General features: G+C 41.9%; 1 protein-coding gene and 1 long non-coding RNA gene across 12 annotated transcripts in view; one reads left to right on the top strand and one right to left on the bottom strand.

The window, feature by feature from the left end:
* The window catches only part of CCDC78 (coiled-coil domain containing 78), a 181,178-nt gene that overhangs the window by 16,269 nt on the left and 148,651 nt on the right, over positions 1 to 16,258 (bottom strand). The window contains exon 17 of one of the 11 annotated variants that reach the window (XR_015059247.1): positions 16,038 to 16,143. The exons of the other annotated variants lie outside the window; for them this stretch is intronic. The gene's annotated coding sequence lies outside the window, so the exon portion shown is untranslated. Of the gene's footprint in view, positions 1 to 16,037; positions 16,144 to 16,258 lie in introns of those variants that run through there. 11 annotated transcript variants of the gene reach the window in all.
* Positions 1,763 to 16,117, top strand: LOC147024867 (uncharacterized). The gene is made up of 5 exons (XR_015059252.1): positions 1,763 to 1,793; positions 5,414 to 5,507; positions 10,924 to 10,977; positions 15,721 to 15,795; positions 15,983 to 16,117. It is a non-coding gene; the product is annotated as an uncharacterized LOC147024867 (long non-coding RNA).

Below are 16,258 nucleotides of genomic sequence, written 5' to 3'. Positions count from 1 at the left end.
TATATATATATATATATATATATATATATATATATATATATATATATGTATATATATCGGAGTTATTGGCGAAGACCTCTATAATGACGTGGGTTCATCGGAAATTTATAACGTCGCTTGAGAGTTTTAGGTTCCAGATCGTTTAAGAGAAAACAGTCGGAAATTATAGAAAGGACCCACAGCACCTCCGAAATAAAAGCCCTGTTTGAGAGAATGCCGCATAGTTATTTGGACAGTGTATAAACAACAAACCGCTGCCTCGATCCCTGAGTCCCATCCATACTGGGATCTTCCGTGACACCTATCGTCTCTCGTCAAGTTGGAGTCCAGCCAACTCTCCAACCAATGGGTGAAATGGAATGTGACAGATAATCGAACAAACATTATTATCTATCTATAATTCCAGCAATCTGTGTGTGTGTGTCTGTCTGTCTGTCTGTCTGTCTGTCTGTCTGTCTGTCTGTCTGTCTGTCTGTCTGTGACCGCTGTTTCTCGCCAACCACTGGTCCAATCTAATTGAAACTTGCCAGATATATTGCTGGGGACCTGAGGATGTGCCTTTTCAAGGTTTGATATTAATCAGACAAGTGCTTCCGAAGTTATGGCCATTTATTTACCAACCAATGACAAGATACGTTGCTGCGTGGGCGTGGCCGATGGGGGAAGGGAACCTCAGCCGCGTTCCCCATTACGGGTTACAACGTACGGACTTCCGGATAATGATGACTGTGTATTCTAATAATTTCTCGATTTCTTATGCGCATTCATTGATAAACACAATGCCCCAAGTGATGATCGTTTTCATATTAGATGGTGCATAAATTTCGGTAACATCAGAGTGAGCTGGTGTGCTCTGAACCAGGAAGTAAATGTTTTTTTTTTTGCACGAACGTTTTTTTTCTCTTCTCTTCTCTTTGTGTTTTTCCTTGCGACGACATTGCGAAAAGGCAAAATACGTTGGCGCTAATTGAATAATTGGCCATTAAAAGTAAATTGCGAATAATCGTAACTGCGATATGTGAACTTCCGGGCCACGCACGTACGGGCACGCGAGAGCGAAGAAACGGCCTGTGTGGTTGTTGTTTCTTGCTCGCGGTTTGAAAGTTTTTTTTTTTTTTTTACGTGTACGTAATTAATTTGATCTTTCGTACACCCAATCACACAGTGGTGTAGTCTACGTGATATGCAGGTATACGCCGTATACCCACTAAGAAAGCTCCAGGATTTCCGTATACCCAATTAAAACTGCGCAAGGATACGCCACGATATAGTTTTGTGACAGAACTTTCAGTTCATTGATTTTGTTTCCACATACCGGGTAGAGTATAACTGCAATAAAATAAGCCTTGCAGGGGAAGCCATCTACTTCATTCATCTCCATTCATAAAATTCACTCCCACTCCCGTGCGGTGCTGTTATAAAGCGTGAAAGGCGGTGGCTCACTGGCTGTGACACGTGACCTAGACCTGACGTCACGCTCACCTTCCAACGATGGACACGTGTTTGACAGTAGCTGGCGTTGCAAGTTTTTAATTAGCTAACATTATGAAAAGAAAGCAAACTACACTCTTTGAGTGTTTTTGTAAGCCTGGCCCTGAAGTTACTGCCGCTTTGGATGATACTACAGAAACTACAGAAAAGGAGCAGCCTGATACTAACGCTACACCTGGTAAGTGAAAGTCGCATAGAAATTAGTTAATCTCTATAAATAGGGGGGGGGGATTGGCCACTTAATTAGTGGTCTATCCTAAGGCGAGCTCAGGGAGGACGGAAAACTACCTGAACATTTTGAGGTATGTTTGGACGTTTTCAGAATTTGTATCGTCATTTTATGAGTGTTTAACCCTTAGATGCATACGTGGGTCAAAAATGACCCAGTTTGGCTGTTTTCTTGAGATATCTTTTTGCACTCGTGCATCTGAGGGTTAAAGAATTCGCGGCCCGGAGCGTCACGCCTAGGATAGTTGTAGGCCGCAACGGTTTGGGGCCCCTTTAGCGACCAAAATTGCTTCTATCCCCTTTATAACTGATATCGCCGGATGCCTGACGTTATTACCTGCACGATGATGTGTGTGTTGAATTTGTGTGACTTTGTGTTGTCGAGTTATGAGCGAATAAAGGACTTCGCGCCGCTGGCCTATTCGATTAACGTTAGGCCTTACGGCTGTGATGCAGTTTCACTCTACCGACTCTCACGAACGAACGGAAAGATATTTTGGAATTCTGTTTTCAGATTTCGCAGTCGATAGCCATCGGCTAAATCCCAACGTAGAAAACCAGGTGAAAATCGGAGGATTTTTGGTATTTTGGCGACTAAAGCAGCTTTGGGTACTTTGAGAACAGGAAATAAAATGCGCTGATTAATTCCCTTTAGCGGCGGTTAATGTAAATATTTTTTTCATCGGTACTTGGAGGTAGGTGAGGTATAGACCTACGAAACGAGGGGTATCATTCGGTTGTCGGACTTGTAATGATTAAATTACAGAAAAAAAACGATTGCTGGCGGGCCGCCTCCATTTCGGCGCCTCGCCATCGAAGGGAATGAAAAATTTTCAATCTGTTTTCGGATTTATCAGTATCTATAGGGTGGTAATGAGATTACCTCGAAAATCCGATTAAAAACGGCTTATGTTTCGCAGTTTAGCCGCGGCTTGCATTTCTTGCTGGGAAAATAACATTCCGGAAGGAATTTCTCTTCCACCATCATCCGAATAATTTTTCCGTCGGCACGAGGACATCGAGGAAGGATAGACTGACAAAATAAGGAGTTCCACTAAGCTCTGTGACTTATAATTATTAAATTAGAGATTTAAAGGCAGCGGTGGAAAAATATGAAAATTCACTCCAACGGCTCTGACGAATGAACGGAAAGTTATTTTTGAATTCTGTTTTCGGAATATATATAGATATATACACACACACACACACATGTTTCAGGTCCAGGCAATAATATTGTCAGTTAGCTGTAAACCATTGATTGGCCCATGAGGATGACTATTAGGCCTAGTGTGCTATTTCTTTCCCTTGAGTTTGGCTTCAGCCTATGCCTCATCCTCGTAGTGCTATTGTTCACACCATAGTCAATTGTTTAAAAAAAAAAAATCTTCATCCAATTTAGTGCTTGAATTCAATGCTGAAGACTTGTGCACTTGAACCTGGTGATTACATGCAAACTAGCCGCATAAAGCTCTCTTGGAAATGTCAACATGGGGGTTCTGACACCTGATGCATTCAGACTATTCCAGTCTCTAACAGTTCCATCGGCTTGCAAAAACGTGAGACTCCCCTTCTGTGAATTAATATTGATCTGAAGAGAAAAATCCACCACAAGAAAACGTGTGTGCGTGTGTGGGTCCAGTAATCAACAGAATGCAATACTGTGATCACACTATCTCCTTGTTCCTTTCTAGATGAAAAATCCTGGCCAGCCTTGTGGACTGAGAGTCAGGCTATGGAATTTAAATACTGGCATCCTTGGTTAGAATGGAGGGACAGAAAGTTAGGTAAATATCAGCCAACATGCAAATCTGCAGTTTAAACAATTGGAATTCATAAGGTTGATTTCTACGTGCAAATGGAAAGATAGTTAACTCAAGGTGCAGTTCTCCAAAAATCGTAGAACACACAGCAAAAGAGATGCAGAAGAAAATTGTTAACAGCATTGTGTCTTCTTCAAGCAAGTTGTCTGTTCTCATTGACAAGGCTACATCTCTCAGCCACAAATCTGCCATATAACTGTCAATGTGAAAACCTCTATAGATGGAGCTACTCCAGAATTTGTGTTTCTGGAGCTGGTTGAGCTAGAAAGCCAAAAGGCAGAGGGTGTAGAGGAAGCCCTATTGAGCTGTTTGGACGCTGCAGGCTTCAGTGAAGAGTGGCTTCAAAAGAACTGGATCTCATTTGTTTCTGATGGAGCCAGTGTCATGTTAGGCAAGAATTCTGGTGTGGCAACCAGGTTGACTGCAAGGTACCCTCACCTCTTCACATGGCACTGCATGAACCACCGTTTGGAACTGGCTGTATCTGATGCTGTGGATGAGGTTCAGTCAATCAACCACTTCAAAGCATTCATGGAGAAGATCCACAATCTCTGCAGTCAGTCCAATAAAAATTCACGGGAACTTCTGGAAGCAGCACTAGAAGTGGGCTCACGAGTCAAGAAAATTGGCAGAGTTTTAAATACGCGATGGATGGCCAGCAGCTTCCGTGCTGTAAAGGCTGTGTGGAGATCATATGAAGCACTCAACAGACACTTTGAAAATGCTGTGGGAGACCAAACAAGAAACAGCAAAGAGAGGCAAACTTAGAGGTCTGGCACATCGTATGCAAAGCAAGGAATTTCTGTGCGACCTTGGACTCGTGTACGATGTACTGTCTGAACTTATAAACCTGTCTCAGCAACTCCAGGCCCATTCAATCACACTATTGAGAGCAGAACAGCTTCTGAAGCACACCATCCGATTGCTGACGTCTTTCAAAGATTGTCCAGGAGAGATGTCGGAGGTGGCATTAAAAGCAAAGGCTTCGGGACATTTTGGATCGGTTTCCCTGGAGTCAAATGGAAAGTTCACATCAATCAATGCAAAGCAATTCCTACAAAGTCTGATCAACAATATGGAGAAGCGCCTCTCATTTGAAAGTGAAATGCTTCTTGATTTCAGCATTCTGGACACAAGCAACTGGCCATCAACACCTGGCACAGGGTATGGTGAGTCACGAGTGAAACGACTGTGCAGGCCGTTCAATCTTTGTGAAGACCAAGCAGTTAATGGTATGAGAGATTTCCTTGAGCACCCATGCAGTGAGCGTAAAAGCCTAAAACCTCTCATACGATGCATGCAGACCACCCCTTGCAGCACGGCTGAGTGAAAGGGGTTTCAGTCTAATGAACATTGATTGCACGGACAAGAGATCTACGTTGTTGTTGTCCAATGCAAGTAATTTGATGATGATCAGCATCCATGGGCCCCCTGTAAGTCTTTTTGAGCCAAGGAAGTACGTCACAACATGGTTGAGAAGCCATCGCTCTGCCACACAAGCAAGGAGGAAAAGCATACCTCAGATGCCTGAGTACAAACATATTTGGAAAGTTTTGTAGACTACCAGGCTAGTTACCCCACCCCCATGAAGATTATGCGACTCAATTTAGCAATAGTCCCATGCTCTTCTTGATCCTTATTTTGAATATGAATAGATGTTTATTTTCAAGATCACTGACTGGCATTTTATCTTTGAACTAATCACAAATATAGTGTTAATATTTTTGTAACCTTAATTTATATTGCTTTCACAATCCATCCCTTCTTGGCTTCATAGATGTATGACTATATACATTACACCTTACCAGAATTTTTATTATTGATATTTTGAAACTCTGCATTTGGATTTGGACATGGTTTGGACATGTGCACAGGAGGGAAACGGAGTATATCGGGAGAAGGATGTTGAAGATGAAGCCGCCAGGCAGGAGGAGAAGAGGAAGGCCAAAGAAGAGGTTCATGGATGCGGTGAGGGCGGACATGCGGGTGGTTGGAGTGTCAATGGAAGATGTGGAGGATAGAGCGAAATGGAGACTGTTGGTCCGCTGTGGCGACCCCTAACGGGAGCAAGCCGAAAGAGGAAGAAGATATTTTGAAACTCTGCATGTTTGCAAGCAATTGATGTTGTGCCCTTTTTATGGACTTTTTAATAGAAGATGATGTTAATATGTCATATAGTGTCGTATTTTTTTTTCTTTGTAAAACTTGCCGCAATTCGGTCTTTAACTGCAATGGCAAGTGAATGAATAAATGAATGGTTTGGAAGACAAGTGAACATACTGTTTTAATTCATATCCTCCAGCCATGCAAAATCACGAGGATCACTAAACGGTAGAAAATCAGTCCAAAGCGTTTAAATCTTCCCAGCTGTAAATGTCATTAGCTGTTATAGTCTGTTGCTATAATTTGTTGATAACACATACCCAGTCTTGCAGAATGCTCTCAATTGTGTGTGGATGCATGTAATGTACGTGTTAGTGCCGTGGTGCTTATGGGGTGTCACTCCGGCACAGATGTGGTGAAGGCGGGGAGGGATTCGGGGATCATCACAGTATACTCACTACAAAAACCTAGACTACACCACTGCAATCACACATTTATGACTGAAAAATTAACAACAAAACTATAGAGTAAATACTCTAGCCGTTTCAAGTCTACCTAATTTTATAATAAAGATATCTCCCGCATCATCAAAAAATAATTTTTTATCGTGATTTACATTATTTGATCGCTGATCCCGAATCCAGGCCGAAGTCACCGGAAATTGCAGCATCGAATGTAAGAATAATTCTACGTTCGCTTCTCGGCTTTGCCTATTCCATATTAACATATCTACCCTAAATGTGCAAATCGTGACAACTAATCAACTACTGAACCCCTGAACCTTTAGAGTCCATTTTCCTCACAAAATTTAAAGTTTTACTGCAAGTTAAACTTTAATTTCGGGATAAACCTAATTTATCTTGACAACTTAAATCCATATATCATGGAGCAAGTGTGTGTTTGTATGTATGTATATCTACACTTGGATTTCATATTGGATAAACACAATGCCCCAAGTTATGATAGTTTTCATATTAGACGGTGCATAAATTTCGGGAACATCAGAGTGAGCTGGTATGCTCCGAACCAGGAAGTAAAATATATTTTTTTTGCACAAATTTTTTTTTCCCTTCTCTTCTCTTTGTGTTTTTCCTTGCGACGACATTGCGAAAAGGCAAAATACGTTGGCGCTAATTGAATAATTGGCCATTAAAAGTAAATTGCGAATAATCGTAACTGCGATATGCGAACTTCCGGGCCACGCACGTACGGGCACGCGAGAGCAAAGAAACGGCCTGTGTGGTTGTTGTTTCTCGCTCGCGGTTTGAAAGGTTTTTTTTTTTCATTTTTATCTTGCCAAAATGAAGTTTTTGCAAGATATGTTAGTCAGCTTGTATGTTTTTTTTTTTTTTTTTGTCTGCAATCACGTATAAAAAATTCTGCAGAGCACAGTTATCATTCGAAATTTTTGTAACTTCACATATCAGAGGCCTATAGAGGTCCCTTTCAGTGCACAAAATTTTGAAGGTGAAGGTCAAAGGTCAAGGTCACTTTGTCGCAAATCAGGGGAGTCGACGAAACCTTATTTTTTGAGTAATTTTGATCGGATAGTCTTCAAACTTCATGGGAATATAGTTCATGGTCTGGCGCTCAGCTGATTAATTTTTGGTGGCGATTGGCCTTGACCTTCATGTTTTTTTTTTTTTTTTGTCTGTAATTGCGTATAAATCACTTTGCAGAGCACAGTTATCATTGGAAATTTTTGTAACTTCGCATATCAGAGGCCTATAGAGTTCCCTTTCAGCGCATAAAATTTTGAAGGTCAAGGTCACTTTGTCGCAAATCGGGAGTTGACGAAACCCTTATTTTTTGAGTAATTTTGATCGGATCATCTTCAAACTTCATGGGAATATAGATCATGGTCTGGCGCTCAGCTGATTAATTTTTGGTGGCGATTGGCCTTGACCTTCATGGTTAGCACCTAAGGTCAAACATTTGTAGTACCTCAAATTGAACACCTCGATGAGTGCTTTCTAGATATGTCAAGCTTGAGACATTATGACGTCATTTGTTGACGTTATGAGGCAAAAGCATATTTTTCATAGTTACTCTGTAGAACGATTCTCATCGGAATCTCTCGTAGGCAGATATTCCTCAAGGAGTCGCTCCTGGTGGATAGCAGCTCTGTTCACCTCAGTGTGACCTTAAAGAAGTCACACGTGGTCACCTTTTGGCAAGATACGGGTCACCCTGCGGGTGACATTGGTTTATTTTTTTTTTTATGGGCACGTTCTAGTCTATCTATAATTCCAGTAATGTGTTTGTAGGTGTGTGTGTGTGACCGCTGTTTCTCGACAACCACTGGTCCGATGTAATTGAAACTTGCCAGCTATATTGCTGGGGACCTGAGTATGTGCCTTTTCAAGGTTTGATATTAATCAGATAAGTGCGTCCAAAGTTATGGCCATTTATTTCCCAACCAATGACAGGACACGTTGCTGTGTAGGCGTGGCTGATGCGCCATTTATTACCAATCACAGGATGCGTGGCTGCGAAGGTGGTGTGCGGCTGGCCGATGATGTCACGTGCCGTGCCGGTTACGATGGGGATCGGTACCTTGGTTACCGTGGCGTAGGAGTGGCAATGGTCAATGGCAGCGAATGTCATAGCAAGCAAAGACAGGGAGGTAAACTTGATTTAAATTTGGATTTTAATTAACTCTGTGTGTAAGTATCACAGCAGTTGTTACTTCAATGCAAGCGATAATTCGTGGAATGCATGTGAACATTCCGTACGGGCATGCACTACTTCCGGATGGTGATGACTTAATGTATTCTAATAATTTCTCGATTTCTTATGCGCATTTATAGATAAACACAATGTCCCAATCCAGTCGCCATTTATGAGAGCGAAGGAACGGCCTTTGTGGTTGTTTCTGGTTTGTGGTTTGAAAGTTTTTATTTTTTATTTTTATTTTTTTTGGTTTGCATGTACGGCCACGCACGTATGGACACAAGAGTGAAGCAACGGCCTTTGTGGTTGTTTCTGGTTTGTGGTTTGAAAGTTTTTTATTTTTTATTTTTTTTGGTTTGCATGTACGGCCACGCACGTATGGACACAAGAGTGAAGCAACGGCCTGTGTGGTTGTTGTTTCTGGCTCATGGTTTGACAGTTTTTTTTCTTCACGTACGGGCACGTACTCTTATCGATAAAAGCATTAGTCTCTCACCACGTGTTTCAGCTTGCTTTTCTTTTTTTTAGCACCATCATTGCATTAAACATTCAACTCTAGAACGGCACTCGAGAGAGTGCATACCTCTGCTGGGCTGAAGAGTTTTGCATTTTGTATCCCACTGAAAGGCCCGATCTGGATCGAAACCTAAACCAAAATCTAATCAGCTTGTTGTTGTCACCTACTTAACTCATCCGCCAAGTTTTGTTTTAACCCGTCCACAACTTTTTGAAATATCGTGCTATATATCCTTTTGGCTGCATCTCTTAAGTATGAAGAATCGCCTTGGAAATTAAAATATTATCCTATCTGGATCTTCACCAAACTGAATTAATTTGTCCTTGTCGCACACTTGATCTGTCCACCAGGTTTGGTCAGAAAACGTCCATAATGTTTTGAGATGTCCTGCTCACAAACCAACAGTGGGGTGAAAACGTACCTCAACCAACCTTCGGTGGTAGTGTGGAAATAAATTAATTACTCATCTTGTGAAATGTGAAATGTGCTCCACCAACAATTTTTGGACATATATGGTGATAGCCCTGTGGATCACATGACTATTGCAAAGCATTTGTGTTTCTGTGTTGATCATGCTGAAACAATTTTTTTTTTTTCATTTTGAGCTAAGTGCTCTTTGACCACAAATTATGTACTCATTTCTTTTAAATTGCTTTCCAATACTTTTAAATAATACACAGGTATTAAATATGTTGTAAAGCATTGGCCAAAGTCACTTTGTCATCATATCAGGAATGGTTCGCCAGAAAACATAATGAGTAAGGGCACTGAGACAGAGTTGAGATAAAGATTTTAAAAGCCTGCAGCATAAAACGTGCTTATTAGGTCTCTGACAATGAGAGAGTCAGAACTCATCACATTTGCAGAGTGGACTGCCCATGGTTTGTGAGTTTCTTTGCTTTACTCATCTCATCAGAACTCATTACACTCGCTCAGGGTGGACTGCCTGCAGTTTGTGACTCGTTGCAATGTTTGCCTGGCAGGCCACGAGTGAGTAGAATAGAATCTCTCTTCAAATATACTGTGGTCTTGTTTGTTCCATATAACTGTAATATATGTTTTAAAAACTTAGGATCATTAATTAATATATTGTTTGCCCTTCTCAATGTTGAGAAAGTGCTCTCCCGAATCCACGAGTAAATGCTCAACACCACCACTGTACCATTCAAAGCGAACATTTCAAACCATATATGACAATAATAATCACAAATCCCATGTTTGCCCAAGCACATCTGGGCCTGGTGAAAGATCTTGTTATTAGTCCATGCTGTGTTAAATGAAATATGTACCCCTCTGTTTTGTTTGCTGCTCTGATACTTTAAAATATACTTGATAATGGATCATTGCATCCTGATGGTTGTTTTATAATGAAAAGATATGGGGTGTTAGTTAACTGTGTAACAATATAATATTTTCGTTATTTCACTTGCTTGGCAAGTTGAATTAAATATCGCTGCTTTGGTTGGTGCCAATGAGGCACAGGAACGCTTAATTCTAATAAATTTGCTGTGAACACAGGGCATTGTTATGAAGTATACATTATGTGATAGTTGTGAAGGGGGAGGACAGTGAAGCAATGCAAATATCTGCTAAAGCTTGAAGGTGCTCAAGGACATACCAAAGGAAATTGCGTTTGAAACGGTCATGACGACACCCTTGAAAATGTTCTGTTTGTCTCTTGTCAGAATGTGATCGGTCAATTTGTTTACATGCGAGTATAACACCCTCCCCATTTCTGTTCCACATACAAGAAACTGTTTGGACCATCAAGCCAGAAAGCAATCATGTTTCATTGATTGTCTTTCTCCATGATCATGTATTAAATAAATGATTCGGCCTGTATTGTGACTGGTGTTACTTGAGTAAGGTTTCGAGTTTTCCACCACAGTGAAGGTAATAATAATTTCGAGCAGCTGTGTATAAGTTTGTTATGCTTTGGCAATAGACCATTTTTTTGTTTTGTTTTTGTTTAATTCTTATGATTGATCATATCATTCCTTCTGTCCATTTAGAAACCTGTCTCGTAGTTGAAGGAACTGTTCATCTTTGCATCTTTGAGATGTATGAAAAGCTGTTTTGTTATTTTTGCAGTATGGGACAAAATTAAGATGGAACCTGAAGATGTAAATGACTCGGAGAGAAAAGGTAAGATGGAAGAGTGCTGTATTTTGTGACTTCCTTATTGTTGAACACATTTTGTAGCTTAGAAATCAAACAAAACTCCAGTTAATCCATTTGTTTTTACTCGCAATATGTTTGTCATATTTTAGACCAATTAAAGCACCATAAGGTAGAAAATGACATCACTTCCAAAATGATTCCTTCCATGGTATTTTTGCATGTGACATCACTTGTGCAAAAATACGATTGGTTGTGTATTTCAAATATATTTTTAGTCTATACTGTTGTACCCCCACTATTCGAGGACTCCGCATATTCACGTTATATAAACTGTGACCTTCTTCGACACTCGTGGCCCTGTGCTTCGCGTATTCCCGGTTTTTCACGATGAAAGACAAAATTCCCCAAGCCACGCACATTAAACAGTTCAAAAACATATCTTCCACAAGTCGTGCTGCAAGCGAGCTGTATGTACATATTGTAGTGTGCTTGTACACAAACATATATCTTCCACAAGCCACGTACACAACAGTTCCAAACGGCATGCTATGAGAGCTGTATATACATACAGTACAGTACAATAGTGCTGTATGAAAAAAACATGCAAAGTTTGCATGTTTGTGTGTGTGTATTTACCATGAGAACATTCGCCGCCTTCTCCAAGCGTTACATACAGTGCATACAACTTTCCACAAAGTACTACAGAATTCGCAGATTCACTGGTTTGTAATCCGAGTTCCGAAATTTGCATGAGCGCTGAATGTTCGAAATGCAAGAACAAAATTGATGAGTACAGAGTGGAAGAATTTTCAGACGCGACTCGACGATATCAACAATGGCAGCGGGATGATGATTACGAGAAAGTTGACCGAGAAGGAGCTCCACTCGAGATTTTTTTTTAGAGTTGAAGAAACTGTGGAAAATTCCTTGCTCATGAATATACGAAGCGCCAGCAAGCTACATGCGCAAGTGAGTTGAGGGAAATCGTTGATTGTGAACGGATTGTAATTTAGGTCGACTTTTCAGAGAATGCTTCTCTTGGATATCAGAATGAAATTCAATCTGTACACTGGAGCCATCGCCAGGCCACATTGTTCACCTGCTATGCCTGGATATCACCAGAGGTGAACGAGAGCGTTGCTATTATATCAGATGACCTCGCACATAAGAAGGTGAGAGTTTATGCTTGCATGACCAGAACTCGATATCATCGTGATGAAGTATCCTTCCATGAAACCCATGAATGTATTCTCTGATGGTCCCGCCTCTCAATTCAAACAAAAGTACTTCTACATAAATCTTCATATTTGGGAGACCAAGTTTGACATATCATTACGGTGGAATTTTTTTTTGTCACCTCACATGGGAAGGACATAGTTGACGGTACCGGTGGGACAGTAAAAATGGTCCATTTGGTGACAAGTCTGAAGTGGAAGTGTCACTGTTTCCACACCAGAAGAGTTCTAAGTTGCTGTGGAGCGAAATCCATCAACAAATATAACGTACATATCAAAGGAGATGATAAACAAGGACGAAAAATACCTGGCCGAGTGATGGTACAATGTGATGTCGATCCCAGACAGCACACGATTAATTTGGTTATCCCCGATGGACCAAACCGTCTTCTCGTAGTTTACACTTCCAAAGCATCAAAGTACAAGCAGGTGAAAATATTGGAAAATGGAGATGATTCCACAGACATGAGTGAGCCAAATGATATCATCCCCCTTTCGTAATCGGAAGAACTACCTATTGTGAGTCAGCAACAGGAAGAAAACTACATCACCGTATACTTCACAGATCCGATGTCATATTGTTGTGGGTCGGTGGTGAGGAACGGTCGTGAGGTGGAGCAGTAGAGCCATTTCCCACCGAACACCCGGAATTGCAGGTCATAACCTTCAGACAACTCCGAAGGTCACGGGTCACTTAAGGACCGTGATCGCCAATTCTCTAACGGCGTGGGGTAGGGTTAATAGCCAAATTTCAATATACCTAAGTACCCACGCCGTCAAATTACTGGGGAAGTCACACCCTCAATGGACTCTGTCGAATAGGGTCGCTCTAACGACCTCAGTCCGGTGTAACCGAGCAGAATTACCAAAGTCCGGAATTTGTGCTGGGTCAATAATTAGGAAGCACAACAAGCTGGTACATTGAACAATTGGGTTTTATTTATCATGGGCAGGGGAGCACAAAGAACAGAGTTAAAACCGAATATGAGAAATGCAATTTATATACAAGCAAACAGCAATTTCTACTTAAGGATGGGGCACACACACACACACACACACACACACACACACACACACACACACACACACACACACACACACACACACACACACACACACACACACACACACACACACACTGGACCCAGTCGGGTCTTTATTCGATTCTCCAGCCGAGGAGGATAGTTCAGCTGGGGGAACAGAGCCTGGCTGGGTACCTTTCTGCCTTGTGCAGTCACACAGACTACAACCCACCACAGTGGGACTCGAACCCACGACCCGAAATCCATGAGCCCACGATCCTGGCTGCTCGACAATCACCAACATGAGGATCCCCGCAAAAGACCACAGACCACGATCGCTGAGGACGATGGCTCCAACAACGCACACCAAGAGCAATGGCCACGATGACTGCTCTACTCTCCTCTTGACGAACACTCTACTCTTTCTTTTTGCGAGGTCCGAGGGATTTCTTCCCCTGGCCACTCACTTTGTGATTGGACGGTGGTGAACATCCCATCTGGCTGGGCGAGGCCGCCCTGAGGTAACTCGTCTCTGGATTGGTCGGGGGCTTCTGAGGTACTCCTATCCCTCATTGTTTGCGAGGCACACCCATCTCGCTGGGTGGAGTCGACCTCACCCCACCTATGCCCGTGGTGCCAAACACATGCATAATGGCGATGATGGAGCGAAGGGGAGATTTAATGTAAAAAAAAAAAACCTGACTATAAAGAAACCCACAGCTCGCACATGAAATTAACCCATGAGACAGAAGGACGGGACCCTGACTATAAACACATACTTATCGAAATAACTGAACTGCGGGTACTGCTGTCTGTGTGCAAATGGCTGCCAGATTCGTAACAATATTACATCAGTCGAGTGACAAACATGGGATGTGTTTGTTCATCAATAGCTGTCACCCACATAAACATGACGTTCCTGAAGGAGGATTTGATCACCAATAAGTTTGACTGGCCCAAGAGGTGCCCGATCGAATCTGTCCCAAAACAGTACATTTGCCACGGTCCAGTTGAGCTCATCGGACCAGGTCCATTCACAGTTCCTGATCTTGCATCTATTCAAGAGAAATTCCAGTCTATGAAGGAACAGTCTCTACGAAACAACCGACTGGAAACCATCCCCCCCCGCCCCCCCAATCTACTTTCTCAACAATCCTCTTGAAGTCCTTTCATTCAAGCTTTTGGGTCTCACGATCTGCCATGATATTTCCTGGGAAAGCTACATTTCCTAGTTGGCCTCCAAAGCCAGTCGCCGACTGGGCATCCTCCAGCGTGCAAAGTCCTTGCTTGGCACACCTGAGCTCCAGAACACGTACAAAGCTTTCATCCACATCTTGATGGAGTACTGCTCTCCCCTTTGGTCTTGTGCTCCTGCTTCACACCACGCTTAGCTTCATGCTGTGGAAACGAAAGCTTTTCGGATCATTGGTATCTTCCGCGATGAAGCAGAGTCTTTGGGTCTCTAATTCTCTCACCACAGACAGGTCAGTGGTCTTTCTGTCTTCTACCGTCTCCTCTCCGGGCCTCACTCCCCTGCTCTGTCTGTGATCTGTTCACCCCATATTTCTGCAGGGTGCTCAAGGTCTGCCAGCAACCCCCTTCTGATGAAGCTACCAAAATCAAGAATCACTGCTCACCTTCAGTCTGTCATTCCTCTTTTCCCCCACCTCTGGAACAAACTCCCACACTCTCTTCAATCCCACTTTTCCCTCCAGGTCTTCAAAACAGTTTAACAAGTGATTTTTTTTTCTACCCCTGTTAATCCACCCCAAACCCACCTCTTTCAAATTCCCAGCTTTCCTTCCTGAAAGTCCTTGGAGTGCCCATCTTGTTTACCCCGTGTACCCTGCCCCCATTCTTTTCCCTTCCACAGATCTCCTAATGTCTCTGTTCCCCACTGCTTTCTGCTTCCCTCTCCCACCCATCTTGTCTCCTGCCTTTGTTATACGTTCTGTGGGTTTGCTCTTATATGATCCTCGACATTGTATACAAAAAACCCCAAAAATATTCACATTGTTTCGAACTGTCCAGTTGTCCTATTGCCTGGCTGTTGATTCGGAGTATTTATCCACAATCTAATTATTTGTTGGCAAATCATAACAGTGATAGTATTTTGTGTTTTATAGTCCATGGGCCCAGGCCAGAAATTCCACTTGTCGGTACCATCGAAGGAAACCAATCCTAGTTATGATTTTTGAATGTGTGTGTGTGTGTGTGTGTGTGTGTGTGTGTGTGTGTGTGTGTGTGTGTGTGTGTGTGTGTGTGTGTGTGTGTGTGTGTGTGTGTGTGTGTGTATATATATATATATTGTATCATATTTTGATGTGATAACCATTGCAGACTGGCAGCTTATTGGTAGTTATCTCTGGAATGTACCCACCCTCTGCATAATGAAAGCGAAAAGGCAAACAAATCTGGATATCCTGAGCTGTTATTGAATGATATTACCTTCATGGAATGTGTCAATAGTCCATTGTGTGATTTTTTTTTTTTTTTTCCTCCCCCAAAAGTCAATATCTCGGAACAACATTAACCCTTTTCACTCGGCTATACAAAACACCAAAGTTCACCTCACTCGAATGAAGGTAGGAATGTGATGTTCTGCTTTATTGTATTGTCTCTCATTGTGTGATGCCTTGAATGCATTGATTTATTGTAATTAAATAAATATTTGTATCTTTGCTTCACTTATTTTTTTTTTCTCACTGATTACTTGTTCCTTTTTTTTTTTTAACTGACTATCTCATGCCTTCCCATCCAATCCCTCCAAAGTCTCAGATGTCATGCAAAGCGTGCTGTGCGGAAGCTTGGCCGGCATGATCAGTAAGCCACTCACATATCCATTAGATCTCATCAAAAAACGTCTCCAAGTTCAGAGCTTTCAGGAAGCTCGCAATCACTTTGGACAGGTCAGCTGGGTCTGCTATTATGCGCTGGATTGTTATAGAAGAGAAATGAAGGCAAGGATTGACAATGCTGGAAAGTTTAAAGGTTTAAAAAACATACTTTTGTGTACTTTAATGATTGCATTTACCAATTGTTGAAATG

This window comes from Eptatretus burgeri, chromosome 6 (genome assembly GCF_056783735.1).
Source record: "Eptatretus burgeri isolate ZD-2024b chromosome 6, Ebu_testis_v1, whole genome shotgun sequence".
NCBI classification, from domain to species: Eukaryota; Metazoa; Chordata; class Myxini; order Myxiniformes; family Myxinidae; genus Eptatretus; species Eptatretus burgeri.
Note: the sequence above shows the minus strand (reverse complement) of the source record. Positions and strands in the feature narration are given on the sequence as shown.